Here is a 19,400-nt window from a genome sequence, read left to right as displayed (position 1 = left end):
GATACTGAGTGGTGTGAGAGGCAACCTGTTATGTTTTTAATCCAATGACAATAGCACATAAAAGGAATAATCAGTCTTGGGAGGGAAAAAAGGGGGGGTAGATTTCATAAATCTTTCTTTCCTTCCTTGAAATACATTTTCTTTTGTGCAATGGACAGCTCCATCTCCTGCAATACCCCTCTTCTTCCCCGCAAGTAGTTTAGCCTACAGCTCAGAGAGTGAGCAGACTGAAGCTGTTGCTCCCCAGAAACATGCTCTAAATCGGTAGGTTATCACTCAAGAGATAGGCAACATGATCATGATTTTCAAGGAAGTGATGCCAAAACGGTGCACTAGTTCAGATTCAAAATTGTAAGTGCTAAGAAACCTTTCATAACAATTAGGTAAATGCCTCATGAATTTTCCTTGGTTCCTGAAGCTGTTTGATCATAAGTTTTGACTTAGGGACCTCAAGACAGCTGAGGCTCTCATTTCAAAGTCTAGTTCTGCCTGTGTACTTCCTTTATGATAGCTGGAGCTAGCTACCAACCTAACTCTGCTAGAAGGCATTTATGGCTCATACATGGTTCTTTTGCCTATTTGCCAATTTCTGGAGAAAAATGAAAAAAGAGAATTTAAAGGAGCCTGAATATTGTCTAACTTGCTTTTAGCAAGTGCACTGGCCAAGCAGTTTTACATCATTTTCCTGTCTCTAAGAATAATTAAATGACAAACACAGAAATATCACTTTACAGGACACAGAGCGCAAGTTATTGATGCTGAGACAGGACAAACAAAATTTTTCTCATTACTGAAAAGTTTATAAAACTTTGCATCTTGCCTCATACAGACTAAATAGCACATGATATATGCAGGCACTGTTCAGAATGACTGGCATTCCCTCATTTACATGGAAAGGCAAGTAAATTCTGCTTTTAAGAAAACACAGTGTTTTCCTAGTTTCAGGTGGCAGCCACTCAACTTACTTTATTTCTTTGCATAACAGGAACTTCAGCATTTCATTTTTTATCTTTTATCATTAAACTCCTACAGCTTTAAAATGATTTTTCCCCTAGAAAATGCAAATCTATTCCTTTGTAGTGAAAAACATATTATAGATGCAGCATGTAACTTTCAAAACTTTAGTTAGAAGCAGCAAAGCAAGCTGTCAGACATTTCAGTAATTGAATTTCCTTGAGAACTGCCTTGGTTTGTCAGCTCTGACTTTGCTGTCAAAAGAAAAAGAAAATAGCTAGGGAATTAATCTAAGATAACGCAGGGGGTATTTTGATAATGCCAAGACACAAACATTAAGTGTTTTCTCTGAAGACGTTTTGAGGTAGGGTTCCCCACCCCAATCCAGGCAAGTTCATTTAGCCTTGAGTCTTTATTATCTTGCGCAGAGTTCTGAGAATTAACTAATGACCTATCAAACTGCAGTACAAAGGATCCTTTCTTCCTGTATTAAGATGCACAATATCATTGCTTAAAAGGCCCAATATACTCTTTGTCAATTACTTCATAAGTGCAATTCATCTTTTGCTGCTTCCGCACTTGGATTGCTTGTAAAATGTTTAGTGGTTAATTAGCCTGGAAGGAAGTCCAACTTATGAAAAACCAAGCAGTGGGAAAAAATAGCCGTAAAATTAATGGCTTACTCTCTGGTCCTTGTTTTATAGGGAAATGTTAATCAGACTCTGTTGGAACTGCACTTTTGCCTAGCCCTCAGCCTCTTTTATAATCAGCTTCAGAAGTGTTCCTTTCTGGGTTTTCCCCTTTGGCCTGCACTTTCCTCCAAAGGACTTGAATGTATTAAGAAGAGATTGACAGCTCTCCTAACAATTGCAGCCAGTCCTCTAGCTAAAGGGAAACACGGGGCTAGTCACTCTACTCTATTGGAACCAACCTGGAGTTATATTTAAGGTATAAAACTGTTATCTAAAAAATGAAACTAATAAAATATATACTGCTGTAGATAAAAGAAAATAGGCAATATTTGAGCTGCGAGACCTTCATTAGACAGTGGATAAAACTGGAAAAGGACAGAATTGTATAGGGAGTAAATTATTGTATTTACAGCTAGCTCTTTATACCTGCAGAGAAGATTCCAAAATAATCAGGTCCCAGGGATAACTTAGCCAGTAAACACACATTCCATTTTAGATCAGGCATAGGGGAAAAAAGAAATTTTAAGTATCCTCACTGGTGAAATGTATAAAATATTATTTGTGCAAATTCTCCAGCTATTTTGGCAACTGGCTGGTCTGCATTTCTGGGATTGAAAAAGAATAGTGATTTTTTTTTTTCGGGGAAACTGCCCTTCATTTTAGGGTAGACCACAAAAGGAGTGTCTGCACCATTATTTTTGTAATTACTTTGATGTAATTTTTTTCCAACTTTTTCATCCAACTAATATGTTGCAAATGTTAGTTAATCCTCTGTGTTGGGCCTTACTCACACAAAACAATGAATAATTGGACCCAATATTTTAGTGTCATATCTTAATTTAATTAAGAGCTTAAATAAAAAAACTAACAGGAAAAATACCAGCTATTATATTAAGCCTATCTAAAAATACACTTTTTCTTCAAAAACCTGGAGTGGCAATGTTTTTCCTTTAAGAAAATAAGTATGTCCATATCACTTTCCACATACAGGTATCTCATAATTATAATTCTGGGTAGTTTTCCTTTAGTATGGAACAGAAAAAGAATCCATTCTGAATACTGCTGTGTCTCTCTCTGATAAAATATATGAATGCTCATGACCCTCACTCAGCAATTGCCCCTGACAGTTAATTCTTAGGCTTTTCAGTTTCTCTTGTGAAAGATATTGCATGTAGCTGCAAATACACTCTGCTGTATACTCAGCGCTAGTCACTCAGTGCATCRGGGGCTTGCCAATGTCCATGCAACCGGAGATGCCTCTGCAAGCCTTTGCTCCTCACTAGGTTGCACACGTCAGGGCATCCAGCTCCCTCAGCCATACCCTGGGGCACTACATCTGGCCTCCAGCTGCCACTGCAGAAGGACACAAGTCTCATGCAATCCCGTGGCATATCAGCCAGGACTGTACAGACACCTTGGGTAACCAAGGGCATCTCAAATGACACTAGACTAAACACCGGGTTTAGCGAACTGATATCATGTGTCAAGAGCTCAGCTCAGCTCAGCTCAGCTCAGCTCAGCCCTGTCTAAACATGTTATAATACTTAAGCCACCATTAATATAGCATGCAATTTAATGTATTCGTAAAAAGTCCAACAACTGAACCTGTAACTGAGGTTCAGCTAGCTCTTGAAGCATTTGGAGTTGTCACCTGGACCTGCAGAGCTTTCCTGACACACTATCACTACCGCCATCAGCACACACTTGTCCTGTTTGTCCCTGTCACGGGCTCCATTGTCTCAATGTTTGATTTTTTCATGACCTTGTTAATCGGAATCAGCGTCCCTTAMTTCCCACCCTTCTCACTTATTCCTCTGTGATATGTCTATATAGGGTGACAAATTCATATAAGGACTTGTGACATGACTGCTGTTTATGGCCATTGTTTCCCATCTAACAACCTCAACACCATTTTCCTCTAGTGGTGACAGCTCCCACAAAATTATATCTTTGTCTGCCTTATCTATGATACTATATGTTAGGAAGATCCAAGTGATTCTGACATCAGTTTCTAACACTGCCAGAATTCTTGTTTCCATTTTTCCGTTTATTAAAATGCTGGCAGGTACAAAATCATGTTCAGTTGATGCTCTTCTGGAATTTAACAGCAATAAATATGTATCAGAGCCAACCTGTCCAGCTCTCTCTGGTAGGGGCAATACTATTTTTACACTGTTTCTTTCCAAACTGTTGAACAGGAATGATGGGAACTAGCTGTTCCATGTCTAAACTAGACTTAACTGCAAATGACTTAAACTCATACCCTAAAGTAGGACCCACTGTCATATATTACTTTGTCAAATATACTGTCTAGTAAAAATAGGATATATACATCACCTATTTAGTTGTTATCTCTTCCCATAAAAACTGCCTGCAGAAGTGAGACAACAGGGCTAGAATAGGATATTACTTTGGAGAAAAGAGTCTCAACTAAACTATACTTTCAAACACTGCTTTTTGCTGTAGTATCAGCAGGAATCCTTCCTTGATGTGGCCCACATTTTTGCATATGTGACAAGCCATAAAATCTTTCCCCATGTCCCTGTTTGTTCAGGGCAATATAATACATAAGAGAATATTCGATTTTTTTACTGTCCCTAAAAGACCTTCATGCATTTTTTTTTAAACTCATCCTTCTGGAATACCTAGAAAATCATCATACTGATTTTTTTTTTTAATCCTATTTCATACTGTATGTTCCTTACGCAGTCAGTAATAGAGGTGGAGAATACACTGTCACAGCCACCTGTGCTTAATTATTGTCTGCAGGGTCTCATTTTCAGCAGTAGTTCTGGCAGTCACAGTTTACATTTTGTCCAAGCCAAGACAAAATTATTTGGTTATTTGGTTTTGTTTTTTAAGTCAATATACACATTTCATGTCTGGACTTGATTCTGCTATTTTTTTTACTAAACATAATAGATAGCAGTGGAAATCTAGTTTCTCAATTTGGAGATCATGTATTTTTAGTTAAAACAAAGACCAACACTTTATTCCTCACAGAGTATTTGTCAAACCACCTTTAAAATTGGCAATAAACAGTTTATATTCAGGTTCAGCTATTGGTGACCAATAAAGATGTGACATTTTCTTACTTTTTCATTCCTGAAATGTTTGTATCACTTTTACATTGTTAGCATCATACCCCCAGATTCGAGGAGAAATCATTGCACCAAGTGGTTCAGAACTGCCCATTGTCAAAAACTGTTCTCTTCCGAGCATCCGTTTCTTCCAGATACGGAAAGAAATGCTGTTTGAACTTCCACCAGTTGTCTTCCACATTTCTAAAGACGTGATCGTTGGTGGAGCTTTCAACTCCTCCTTTTCTCCCAGGMCATTTTCTCAGAGGGTGTTTAAACCGCAGTCAAAAGTCTGACAGCAGCTTAGGTCAGACATCCCTGGTCAGCTGGTGCTGCCAGCCCTGCAGCTGCCTCAGCATGGCGCTCAGCATTGGCTCGCTGCCAGCCATTTACTCAGCTCCTCTGAATAATCTGAATTGTATTTAGATTTCACAGAGCACCACATCACCAAGTGTGAAAATGTCAGCTGCCAGCCCTCACTATAATTAACTGAAATTCAGATTCTATCACTGAAATAATATCATCCCGCCAGAAGTAAGGAAATTCCACSTTGAAGTTAGCAGTGTGCATAAATGAACCCTCAATGAAAACAATAGCATTTAATTATTGTGTCCATGCACATAACTTTGCATGATGTCCTACTGAGTCCTCTATAGCTGATTCCAATAGTTGCTTTGAAAGAAGAACACAGGCCTATATTCTAATATATTCTAATATTCCAATATCTTAGTAGAATTATTATTATTATTATTTATTTCTGTGTCTGAGGTTAACCAGTTTTGCAGCTTCTCTCAAAAATTTCAAAGTGCAAAGTAAATTTTAGTCTATGGTTAGCATATTTTATTTCATGAAAGGATGTAAAAAATAAATTTATTTTCATTATATCCCCTTACCATCGCTAAGTTCCATCCCTTTATTTTTACACTGATTAGCACATCAGTCCTAATAGATTGAGGATCCTACAAAAATGTCTACAATATTCATGTGACTAAATGGCACGGTCAAAGAGAGCTTTACAAGTACTGTTTAACAGAATCCTAGATCTTGGGAGAAATGCGATTCTTGACCTTCAGGAAGCTGTTGCATACACAAGCAAAAAAAGAGAAAAAATTACCTCCTTACCCTTCTAACTGTAATAATTCCTTAGTGCATATTTTCCTTGATGCTTTCACCGCATATCAAACAAACAAGAAAACATGATATGCTATTAGGTTTGCTTTTTTTCTTGCAGTTACTCATCTGGGCACTCCATGCAGTTTATATGATTACCTACAGAATATTTTTCTGGGTATTGTTTGCCTGCAATAAAATTTTGATAGCTCCCACCTTTTTTCTCAGATGGATCTCTAACAGTAAAGCTTTGTAGGGCTAGTCTCTTTTAGAGAAAAGCCTCTAATTTTACMTAACTGTAAAAGTAGGATATACCGCTATAATTAAGATTGGTTTCATTTTTTACATAAAATATAATCTTTCTGTGAAGTTATATTGTCAAACAATCAAAACTAAACCTACTCATCAGAATAATTACATGATGCAATATACATTTTCACTATGCTGATAGACTTTTGCTTTATATTTTCCCTCCCTGAAAGAAGCAGACAGAAAAGAACTGAAACTTAATTTTTTTTAATGGAAGGGAAACATCATTTTTCATGCTCATGATTTTTCTGTCAGCTCTACTTGCTAATTTATAAAACTTAGCAATCTACAATGTGACTCCCAATAAATAGTACGAATTACAGAGCCTTTGATGTGTTTAGCCCTGCAAAGAAGTACGTTTTTTTCTGGAATTCCTAGATTCATCCTTAGAATCTTTCTTGGCAAAGCTCAGAGTATTAGCCAGTCTTTTATTTTAGTTCTTTCTGAGGACAAGTTTAAGGCATGCCTATATTGCTAGGATGGCTACTCCATCCTCTAGCTTCCACTGAGCTCTCAGATGAACACAATCTCATCCTTTTGATTGATTTCAATTGTATTTCTGAAGTTGTTCCATCAGCTTTTTTTGATCCTTTTATCTCTGTAGTGGTTTTACTCTCATTACCTGTAAAGAGTAATCTGAGGACAGTACCATCCTCTCCAGTACAGACCCATGCCAATAAATCATTTACTTTCCCTGCAGACTTCTGATCCTGTTTGATTGCACCCTGGTGGTCTAAAGGATCCACAGTCTTGCTTGTGGGATTCTTTTGATATATTTGAAGAGTTTTTGATATGTTTGGTCTGTTTGTTCTTAAACCTTCTGTAGCTTTTTTAAACTTACCTGTCAAAAAGTATGTTTCAGAGACAGTATAAAAGTAGAGATAAAATATATGGGTAACATATTGCCTAGTAATAAGGCAGCTCCTCTCCCCCCTTTTACATTTCAGTATTTACTTCAAGATCTCTCTGTTTCCATTTTCTTTTATCTCTGTACCCCTAGGAACAGATGTACATGTACAACTGTTTCAGATGACAGGAGAAATTCTTGTTTCCTCAGTACTGTAGAAATTGTTTAGAGAAGAAGGAAAGCCTTAGCTGAGAAAAATTCTGGAATACTTACTTAGGTAAAACATTATGAATTTTGTGATGGGACAATGTCACTTATACTGAAATTGTGATTGGGAGGCCAGCAGATGAATATGGATTGCTCTTTCATGGATTTATTTTCCTGGGAAAGATGCAATATTCTATTCTAAGTGCGGTCCCTTCAGTTGAAGCAAACACAGGAAATAAATACAGCCCTTTTAGGGCACAAAATTCTCGCAGTATTATCTATTGCTGCAACAGGGGAGGTAGAGAGAGGGAGCGGGAAAGAAAGAAGCAGAGGGGAAAAGCGGAAGAGGGAGCGAGGTGCTGCTCTTTAATCACAGACTTCAGTGAGGGACTGAGGAGGAAGCATCCTTGCCCTACACCCTCTTTCGAGTATAGGGGTGGCAGAAGTCACTCTGCTTGAGGGTGGGAAAAATAACCACTCGATGCTACAGAAAAGTGAAGCTGAGGAGGAAAAGCAGTGCCGAATCACCTTCCCATAGCTGCAGTACCCACACAGAAGGTTTGAAGCAAAGACTCTATCTAAGCTATGTACTAAAATATCAATCAGCTGCTATCTAGCTATTTGTATGAATAAGGGAAATAGTATTTGATCATTGTGTCAATCACTCTATTCTCTTATAAAAAATAACAAAGCAGTCTTTTTGGTTTTACTGGTTGCTTTTTAAGAAAAGCAGAGAACAGAATGTGTCTGGTTTAGTATAAACACCAGAGAGAATATAGTGCAGGTCTGCATCCTGTACATATTCCTCTTGTATTATTATGGTTTTTAACCAGAGAGTTCAGAATTGATATAATGGTGTTATTTGCTAATCTATCAGAAACATAAAAATATTTTTGACTTAGAATAGATGTAATTCTATGTGATAAATGAGTCTGTGCAATTAGAGCCAAAACCCTTGGGGAATAATTATCTATTAGTGGCACCTGCAAAGGAATTGTAAACAGCTGCAGAATTTTGAATAAAATTACAAAGAAATATCCTAACTTGAAGTCACATATTAAGAAGTGAGAAAGCAAAGAAGTGAGAAAGCAAAGAATGATAAGCAGACTGGGTAGAGGAGTTTGTTGCTTTCTCTTTTTTTTTTAAAAAAAACCAATGCTGTTATGGTGCAGTAAAAGCAGAAATAATGATTTTATTCTGCTGACCTGTAGACCCTCAGCTGAGGTAAATTTYCACGGCTGTGGTGTTTTCAATAGAGCTGTGTCCATTTATACCAGATGAAGCTTGGTCTTACAGGTATGCAAAAATAATTTTTGGAAAAAATTGTGGGTTAAAAGAATATTTTTAATAATGGTATCTTTATTTCTGGTATGACTAAGTATGCTTCTCATTTGCTAGGATTTTGCTGAATACTTCAAGCATGGTAGATTCCCCCACAAATACATGGCTTTTCAAAATTAAAAAAATGTTCTTTTAACGGTTTTAACCCTTTCTGCAGTTTACAGATGGACAGCGTTATTTGCTCTCCCCATCACTAATCAAAGAAAAGCTCCTCTCTAGATTTTGGTAACAATCTTGAGACAATAGTCTCAAATTTCAAGACTGCTTTATCTAGAATTGATTTACAGCAAATATTTATTTACTTTAGCAAAAGAGAGAGGKTTTAAGCAGTTATTTTCATTTGAAAGGGCACATTTTCAATCAAACAAATCTGATGAACTTATCCACTGATAGAAATTGTAGTATTTCTAAAAAATAGCAGTGAGGTGTGCATATTAATACCTTTGAGGGATTGTTTTCAAACTTATTTATGCATGCTTTACTTAAAAAATAGTGTATTTCCAAAACTCCTAATCACGTTCAGTATCTGTTGCTGTCACTTGCAAACCTATGAGTTTTGAATACTTTCCTTCACCTCATCCCAAACAGGTTTGTTATGCACACAGGTTATGTACATCCTGTGTGCAGCTACAGCGCACAGAGAGGAATTCTGCTTGTTCCCTTTTATTGTGTGTCTCAGCTGACCTCACCCACTACATTGCAGAATATTAGGAAACAGTGACTGCAGCTTCAGAAATGTACTTGACAGCAAGAGAAACCCTGTCATGGGGAATGAGATTAAAATGTTATGTAGTATGCTTGCATTTCAGGTGCTGACAAAAGGAACTTTCTGGCCACACCRCACGCTCAGGCTGCATCACTTGAAATATACTGTGAGGACACCGAGGCAACATTATATTGTGTCCAGGTCTCTTGATGTCTACATTTGGCTTTGGAGGAGCTGCTGAAGCTAAATAACCTCCAACCTTTCAAGTCAGAGTTATTGTTGAGCTATCATATTGTATTTTTGAAATAATATTGTACTTCAGTAAATTGCCCAACCGATATGTACAGTCATGACTACATTGATTAAATGCAATTTTGCCCACATATAACAAAAAATATGTGGTCTTGTAGTTATAAGATCTCATACGCTTTTGCAAAAAGTGTATCACACATTTYGCACAGATTTAGATGGAGGCATAATACATTTGTGATAATGGGAAGTAATCTACGTATGCCAGGGAAGCAGATAACATTACAATCATTTGTGTGAGAAGCATTTTATAAACCATAGTGTTGTAACATCTCACAGATAATACATAATGTTGGAATTGTTAATCTTCCCATCACCAAGTGGTAATAACTAACAATTCTCATGAAATTTCACAGGGACAAAATGTGAAACAAATGTACTACTGAAGACCCAGCATCTGAACTTGCTAGAGYGCATTTAGATGCATGGCTGCATAAAGAATACCTGATTTTAAGAGCAGAATGGAAAAAAGACTTAAATGCATGAGTTCAATAAACAATATCATGAAAAAGATTCTGCTAAATCTAAGCACTAATTTCACAAATAACTGTATTTTTTTTTCTTTAAAGCCAGCTACCAAGAAGAATGATTCAATAGCTGTATTTTGTTTGTCCAGTTAATCTTTATCATGATATAGAAACATACAGTGGAACATTTTTAAAGTCAAAAACAACGATTGCTCAGGCAGTATACTCATTCTGCTTAAATTTTATCAGAGATATTTAAGTCATGGGCCCTAATGAAGAGTAAGTAACCCCTGCTAACTTTATCCAGATATAAGAATTTTCAGTTTTCACATTATTGGCAAGACAACCTCAGCCAAGAAACAGGGACTCAAATGCTTTACTGCAGATAAATCATAAAACCACAAAAAGTGTACTTTGTTCTTCATAGTCTCTACCTTAAGGACAAAGAGAACCTGYTTTTCCTCGTAACATAGCTGCATCAGTTTATCGCATTTGTAGATTTTTGTCCATAAGTTTGACCTATGCTGGCTAAGTGGTCAAATGTCTACTGTTTTAAGCAGCTTCATTCTGTGATTCCTCTTTGACAAACTGTTTATGCACATGCTTCTGAAACACATACTTTTGCTTTTTGTTTCTCAAGAGAGTTTACTATTAAAGGAAGCCAAGCATAAGGATGTTGAGAAAGAAATCAGAAATGTTTGTCATAAAATGTGTGTATGTTTCTAAAAAGTGCAGAAAACTTATCTAAACTGAGATATTAAATTTTTAGTATTAAAGCTGAGTGTGCCTCATTTGATCCTTTTTATTTGGCTTTACTTCTCATGCAGGATACAAACTTTTCATTTTTTATAGAATCCTAAGCCCACAGAAATTGATAGAAAAATCCCATTTTCTTCCATGAATCTGGGATTGGGTCCTAAGTATGTAGTTCTGATGTCCCCAGAGAAAACTTTGTTTTCAAATGACTTGATGCAACACTGAAGCAACATGCACAAATATTTTGGAAAAATTCTACCACTTTTGCTGACTGCTGAACAATACTTGGAAATACAGTCCCTTACAAGAGCTGCTGACTTGCCTGAACTGAATGGAGTGAACTGAACAATCTACAAGTAATTACTGATTCAATAGTATTGGTGATTTTTTTTTTTAATGCAACTACAAAAATTGTTTTATGAACAAAAAATCAACCTTTAGGGGGAATTTCACTAATGAGAAAATAGGTGCATGGGATAATCTACACATTAAGAGCATTTTGACAAAATGCATTAAGTGTGAGATTTAGATGAGCAGGCTATCAATGCAGCTTAAAGGAAAGGAAAACTATTGACTCAATACAGAAAATACAAGGGGGTATTTTATGACTTTGGTTAACAGGAAATGAGACTGGATGATAAACAGTCATTTTTACCTTTAAAATTTATGATTTATGGAAACTTAATTTCTATGAAAACATACATTCAAATTTATATTATTATATTCAGTGGAAGTGCACAGGGAAAAACATGAAAGAAGTTTCTAATTGCAAGGTAATGGATGTAACTTTGACTTGCAATAATTTTCTTATTCTATTTTTCTCTGACATTGGTCTCATTCCTTGTTAGTGCTGGCAAGTCAAATGTTTGTGCATCCTTAGAGTTAAYGGTAAAGACATGTTTTCTTTCCTCTGAATTGCAGTCTGATCTTGCACTTTGAGGTTCATGAGATTTTCTGCTTATGAATGGCACACTAGTGACACATTAGGGAGCAGCTGCAGAAGCAAGGGTGGACATAATATACCCTTCTAACTGAGGCATGGCTGAGAAAGCAGCTGAACCAGTAAATCCTACCGAATCTAAGCACAGAACAGTGATTCTATCCCATTTCCCCTTTTACTATTTTATCCTTTGAATTATATGTGAGAGGAGAGTCTGTCACAGGCTACCAGTGTGTTGTAGTGAACCTGGGACTTGAGAAGGTAGTGGAATATAAAACAAACACAGTAACTGTACTAAGGACTGAACTTTGAATAGAGCTAAGGACAGCAACCACCTCAGACCAATGGTTTACTCTTGTTTAATGGGCTACTCTTTAAAAAGCTCCAGAGAGAGTTACACAGAGTGAGACATATATCTGTTAGTGATGTGGTGAAACCAGTCATTACCTGAAATGACTAAATTTTTTATTTAATGAAATGACGTTTTATGAAAGAGCTAAAAGTTTCAGGCACTTTGTGAAATGACTAAAACTATGAGCTATGCTTTACAAGAAATATTTAATCTAAAGGGGTCAAAAAGGACAACATATAAAGGTATTTTTGTTTTATGTTTTTTTTCCAAGCATAGAAACCATACCTTACTTCACCAAAATTGACATTAGTTACCATTAATTGGAAGATCCTCAAACTATATTTTCCACTTTCAAAAGAGTTTTATCCTGTATGTGGACAGTTCCTTCTAAAACTCAGAGTGTGAAGGTGTGTCTGGCAGAAGAGAAATCTGCCTGTTCTTCTTGGAGCCAGTCCCTCACACACTCAGATTCATTATGGTTTGCTCTAGAATAACAAAAGCAGTGAGCGACATATGACAGCATGGACAACCACATCCAAAAGCTCAGTTCATATCAGTCTTTACAGCCTAGATCCAAAAGCATTTCCATCATGTTCATGTAGACATGGCAATCTGAGGCAAAAGACCTACCAGTTGCCGGTATTTGAACTCGAGGATGAAGGGCAAATTTTAAACACCAGGGACTTATTGGAAGTAGCTGAAATGAACTGAGGTACTTGTGATGTGGACCCTCTAATATAACCCTTGTCTCAAGCAAAAGAGGAGACTGAGAATTGCACATACCTAGGCAATTCCAACAAAAGCAAAAATGTCTCTGTGCTCATATTCTTGCAGTGTTGACATAGCTGTAGAAGCAGTGTGATGTGGACAAGTTTTCAGAGAATTAGCACTTATTTTCATAATTGGAAATATTGTGCCTTTGACCGTTTTATGTTATTACATCTGCACTCTTTAATAATCCTTTGCTCTTCTTCAGCTATATTCATGTGTCACTGACCTCCTCAATAAGATATCTGATAATAATATCCTGCAGTGACACAAACTGATTTCTCTTAATATCCCACTCAATAAGAAGTCAGAGTGGTTAATAGCACACTATCCATAGAGGTTTTAACTTTTCATAGAAGTTATGTAATGCAATGCCCCAAATGCCAGGTTTTGCAGTATGATTGTAAGCATCACAGCAATCACTTCATGACATTTTTGAAACCTTTCATCATTTGAGAAATGACTGATTGCATGACTAACAGATACTTTTAAAAAAACAAAACATAATATTCACCTACAAGCACACTCTTTGAGAATCTCATAATTCACTAAAATAAGATGGAGCTGTTGCTCTGCTAAAATAAAATACATGAGTAGAATTTAAAAGGGGATTTAATCTAACCTGAATCCTGTTTATGACCAAGGTTGTATGACATATCTGCTTACAAAACCAGAAAATAGACATAATAACTTTTTATAATGTCAGTTTGGATTATTCACTGGTTTAAGCAAATGTGTGAGAGTCACTTAAAATGGGACTGAAATCCAAGGCCATGTCAAACACAGCCCTTTTTAACTTTGAAACTACATCTGAGTTATCAATAGTGAAAAGTTGGAAACATGACTTTGCAGTTTGCAGGACCTATTTCTCATACTATTTTCCTTATACAGATTCTTCTCACTCCTGGAAAACCAGCTGACTATAAACTTTGGGAGAAGATCTTTATGCTTTGAGCAAATCTTCAAGAATCATTGAAAAGTCTTCACAATGAAAAATTCTTGAACCCTTCTCAAAGTTTTTAACAAGCTGTCAACACTTGTAGAGTTGTATTTATGTTCCTTTTCACTCTGAACCATATTCCTTGCTTCACAGTGAGAGATGAATTGTAATACAGTCCACAGAGGGCAAAAGAATCATAAAGACCTCATATCAGAAAGGAAACAATTTCTGAGATGAAGAAAAACTTCCACAAAAACTTTTGGTAATATATTTTGCTACCTGAAGTTCTTGGTGGTCCAGATACATCTGTACAAGTATAGATATTGCAATAATACAACACCACCACAATATCTATCTTATAAATGGACCATTTTAACACTCTCATTTTTAGAGACAGACAAAGACCTGAAACATCTTTTTAATTTTAGAGTTCTTTTGACAGTCAGGATTGTAAACCAAATATCATTTTTTTTATCCTATTTCTGCCATGTGCRTGTAAGCTGATAAAGTCAAATGAGCACACTTTTTTTTCTTAATGAATTAATTTCAATTAGCTAGATGATTTGGCTAAAAATTCTTTCCACAATTTCAGATGTATTTCAGCAATTTCAGTTTTTCTAAAGCTACTGGATATTATTGAAGAGTGTTTGAGAACTCCATCTTTCAYGGCCAGTTTTACCACAGTTTAGATAGTCTTCTATCAGTAATGAGAAGGGTCTGACTCTTCCCTTTTGGGATTTTGCTTTGTTTTTGAAATATCTAAATCATTATGGTTGGATTGAAATTGGCATATGGGAATTATTAGCAGAAAACCTTTCTTAAAATGATAACTAAAGTTTTTATATGCAGTACTAAAATTTACTGCTGGATCTCAGTTTGCTTAAAAATTGTTTCCTCTTCTTTGACATCTTTCATTATGTGCACATCAAAAATGTTGTACCTTTATCTTCTCTTCCATTTTTAGAAAGGCAGTATAATATGAATACAATAGTCAGATGTTGCACAGTGACTGGTTTCCTAGGGCTACCTCAGCCAGATAGCAAATGTAATATAAATTTAAGACCATTTTACATCCTTGACAATTCCTAAAGAAACATATCTGACAACCATGCCCACCTTATATGTGTGCCAGTCTTAAAAAAAAAAAAAGCAGCCAAGTTTGAATTTAATTTAATGTGGATTGTATTTTAATTTTTTATACAATCCACATAAGTCATAAAAGTCAGTTTTATCATTATTCTGTTCAAAACCTCCTCTAGATGTTATACCAGGGAATTAGTTTTACGAAAAATCTCAAGGCCTAATCTCTTCCTTCCTCATAAAAAGGCATCACTCGGTTGCTACTAACTCCCATGGAATTTTGCAACTCCTGATACTAGCGAGCTATATGTAATATGGGATTACGGTGTATGTAGGATGTCTAAGAGAGAAGCTATGATTCAGACTGATAGGTCCCTATATATTGTTTCTGAACTTTCACTTCATGCCAGTGTTTTGCACAGTCTTATAGTACATACACACCTGTCCTTTCATCTCCCACATCATTCATGCGGGGTGCAATATAGGGCCATTTGTTATAAACTGTATTACAGATTCCAGAAATGTTTCATGTATATTATATGGGTAATATAATAGAATTCACTCAAAATTCACCAGAATGTCCTCTATGAATGTTATATACATATTATCTATGAGTGCACTCTGACGCTTTTCTTCCTGGWTGTCAGTTCAAATATTGCCAAGGTTAGAAGTGACTTTAAAATGCTGTGGAACAGTTGTTTTTAGTTGCCTGCATGAAGTGAATTTGTGTAGCAGCCCTGCTTATGTTCGAAGGCAGATCATAGATCATATTGAGCACAACTGGCACTAATTGGCAAACTTGGCAGTTTGATCAGAAAGGCTAAAAACTAAATGGGCAAAGGGATTGACCTCCTTTTCTAAGTTAACACTGAAACACTCTGCTGAGCTTGTGCAGCGAAATCTGTTGACCCTATCCCTTTTCTATGGAGGGTTTTCTCCTCTGGGGCTGTCAATGCAGACTTTTTCAGTAGCACTAAAACTACTAATAAATAAAACAGTGTAGAAATACACAGCAACAGACTTTAAATGTCCACRTTCCCAGAAATATCCAGAAGGTCAGATTCTATCTATATACATCTAAAATGTATATGCTAGAATAGTGAGGTATGGTGGTATACTGGATCTGTCATAAATCTTCAGTGAATCTTCTTTCAATAGAGCCTGTCCTGTGAATTGTATTTGGGAAGGCGGGGTGGAAAGGAAAGATCTTTTTCTTAAAAAAAAATCCTGCCATTTTTGTGGGGAAACATCAGAGAGCACACTAAAAGTTGGAAAATAATGAGTTAGTGTCTTGGTTTTGCTTARCTTCCACTAGGCTTTTTAAACCTCCTCAGGTAGGAAATATACTGCATTAATACTTTATTACTCCACCTTACTAAGAAAAATACAGTTTCTCTCTCACAAAAGCCCTGTATCTGCAGCAGCCTTCCCTAGCTATACCACAGATATATCTCAGTAGAAAACTTCCAAATATGTGTGCATTATTTCTTAGTATCTTAGTAACTAGGTTTGTATCTTAGTAACTAGGTTTGGGGCTGATACATATTTGGTATTTGGTTTGTAGATTCAGTTATGCTTGAGTATTTCCAGATCACAGCCTTCCTAGCCCGATATCTTATATTTATTCAATGGCTTTGTAGCACCTCTCCTGAAAAGATGCAAATACATTTGTATTCCTAAATATTGTAATACTTCATCTGTTCTTCTTTACCCTCCATAGACATTATTAGCCCTGCAATTGCTGTGCTTTGCTGTTTGGGAAACCACCCTAGGAAGGCAAACACTGCAGATGAGTGACAGGCCTTTATCACCTTCTCCACCCCCTACCATCCAGCTGGCTACTTAAGGGACTTTAGAGTTTCTGCTTCAATGGATGGCAAATACCTTTGCAGCTCTTGCTCTACCCCCTTACTTACAGAAGAAATACAGGTGAAATTTGAAAATGTGGTTCTAATGTATTTACTACCTTAATATATCAGAAATATGTGGCTTTTTTTCACCAAAGAATGAAAAGAGAAGAAAACAAATTCTAAATATCCTTACTTTGTGGAAGAAAACCCCTAAATCTAAGAAAATATCATATGCAAATTGGGGAAATTCAGACCAATTCCTTACTGGTTCTGTAAAGAAAATCAGCAAAAATTATTAAATAATCAGAAGAGAACAAGATGGATGCTGAAACCATGCATGGTTTATCAGGCAGTGTGCTGTTCATAGCCTTTTGACCAGCCATGGTAGGCATTCATTTTTAAAGTTTATTGATTATTCATTTAGTTTTATACAGGAAAATCTTTTATTCTAGAAATGTAAGCGAGCGATATTAGCTCATGATTTACTAATTTACTTATTCAGATTTATCCACAAACTCTAAGAATTTTGTAGGCCTTTACTTGGGCCTGTAGATTATGTTATTTCTTATTCTTTTTCATTTACATTTACATAGTGTTTACTGCTAATGACTTGTAGAGCAGAACAACAAACTGCCTTACCTCATAAATTGGAATTCTATTAGATTACAAAAGGTAGGGATGTGGTCCAAGAATTTAATGTCAAACAGTATAATATGAATGCTTTCTTGGGCTAAGGTAACTACATATTTTTAGAAGAAAGCATAGGATTTTCTGCATTAATGCTTCCTGTTCATGTGTGACACTTCCTGTATAATTCTTTAAGCTTCATTCGTGTATAATTCTTTAAGCTTCGATCCAGTAAACTTTGGATCATTGGCTTCAAAGACACAAGTAGTGTTACTTTAATATAACCTGTTATTATAAACATCATATCTCAATATTTGCCCACACATCCTATACTATCATATTTGAAATACATATAGAAAGTCTTCTGTGCACAAACTACCATTGCTGCAAGGGCTATGCTTACAAGCATAATGCAAACCACAGAGTGAACAAGGCCAAATTCAGAGATATTAATATAACCTTTCCCTCTTTCCAAACTCTCTTGAGACATGAACTTTCAGGAAGCATATTGGTCGCAACTTCAAGAAGCTCTGTCCATACACAGGAGATATACAACACTGGAACTGTTGTCTCAGCTATGAAGACAGCATTAGGGATTTTTATTTGCCTCAAGGCATCTACTGGCCTTTTGCAACATTTTCTTTTTATTGATATCCTTAATCGAATGCAAGTGCATACTGAAAAGATATGATGTTATTTCCTTTCCTAATGTTATTTCATTAACATTGTCTCCTTTATTTATAGTACTTAATTCATATATTTAATCTGTCACCTTTTTCTGCTGCTCTGCAGAGTCTCATATTCTGACTTTCTGTATTTCTGGCTGGCCATAAAAACCTTCCTTGCAGATCTTGATATGTTCACCCTAAACTTGTATCAATAGGTAATTAGTCACCAAAACTGCGATTAGGTTTTCAGTCTTCTTATTTAGCTTATTTAAACATCTTTGAATCTGGACTGAAAGCAAGAAAGGAAGGAAGGAAGAAAAGAGCAGATTTTAAGATGGAGCAAAATAAAAAAAAGGTCCTTTAACTATATAAAACAATATTTGCAAATACTTAATAAGTAAAATCAGAGTTATCATTGGCTGCATTTTGGTAGTCCCAATCTCCCTTCTAGAAATCTATGAAATAATATAACAAAAAGGCTTCCACTTCTCCTTTTAGCTGTCCTGGTTTTGTTTCTTTACAACTTAATTGTTTTTAGAAGCCGTTTGTTCTGAGCCATACTTTTTCTTCCAGTTTTTCTTCTGCAGTGGTGTCTTCAGAAACATTTTACAATTTATTTATATAGAAAAAATCCCAATATTCAAGCCAATATACATTATTGTAGTATGCCCTATGTATCTGAATATGATACAGTGTTAATAATAATATTAATAAGAAGAAATGAGCAAATATATTATTTCTTGGAAAAGGTGCTACAGCTTAAGGAAGGTTCTGACAAGAAGAGACTGAAGAAAAAAAGTGTTTTTAAAAGAGAACTGCACTTGTTGATGAGAAATACTATAAGCAAACTAAACACATGTAATCATATTTGCTCCTAAGCTATTGCTGTCTGTGGCATATGCTCTTAGGAAGCTGTGTGGGAGCACAGTTCCTGTTTTCCTTTTGGCGGAAGTGAGGCGTCTCTTTTTGGTGCTAGCCCAAGTGTCTCTAAGTGAGAAACTTAGAAGAACAAGGACACTAGCTTATTTATCAGTGGGGCAGTTAGCACCATAATTGATTTCCTGGATATTTGGTTTTCTTAGTCACTTGAAACAAAGCCACTAAACTCAGTGTAAGGGTTTCAAGGGGTATCTGATTTTTTTTGACAAATCAAAGACAAAGGYTACCTCTTTTTAGCCATAAGGTCCTCTATCTGAACACCTACAGGAGCCCCATAATTGATCCCTTACCTCTAACCACCATTGCTCCCCCCAGAAATAAACACATAGAAACACTAGAAATTTATTCCTCATTCCTTTACAGAATCACAGAATCACAGAATCGCTGAGGTTGGAAGGGACCTCTGGAGATCATCTAGTCCAACCCCCCTGCTCAAGCAGGGTCACCTAGAGCACATT

This window comes from Apteryx rowi, unplaced genomic scaffold (assembly GCF_003343035.1).
Source record: "Apteryx rowi isolate R43461 unplaced genomic scaffold, aptRow1 scaffold_855, whole genome shotgun sequence".
In the NCBI taxonomy this organism is placed as follows: Eukaryota; Metazoa; Chordata; class Aves; order Apterygiformes; family Apterygidae; genus Apteryx; species Apteryx rowi.
Note: the sequence above shows the minus strand (reverse complement) of the source record.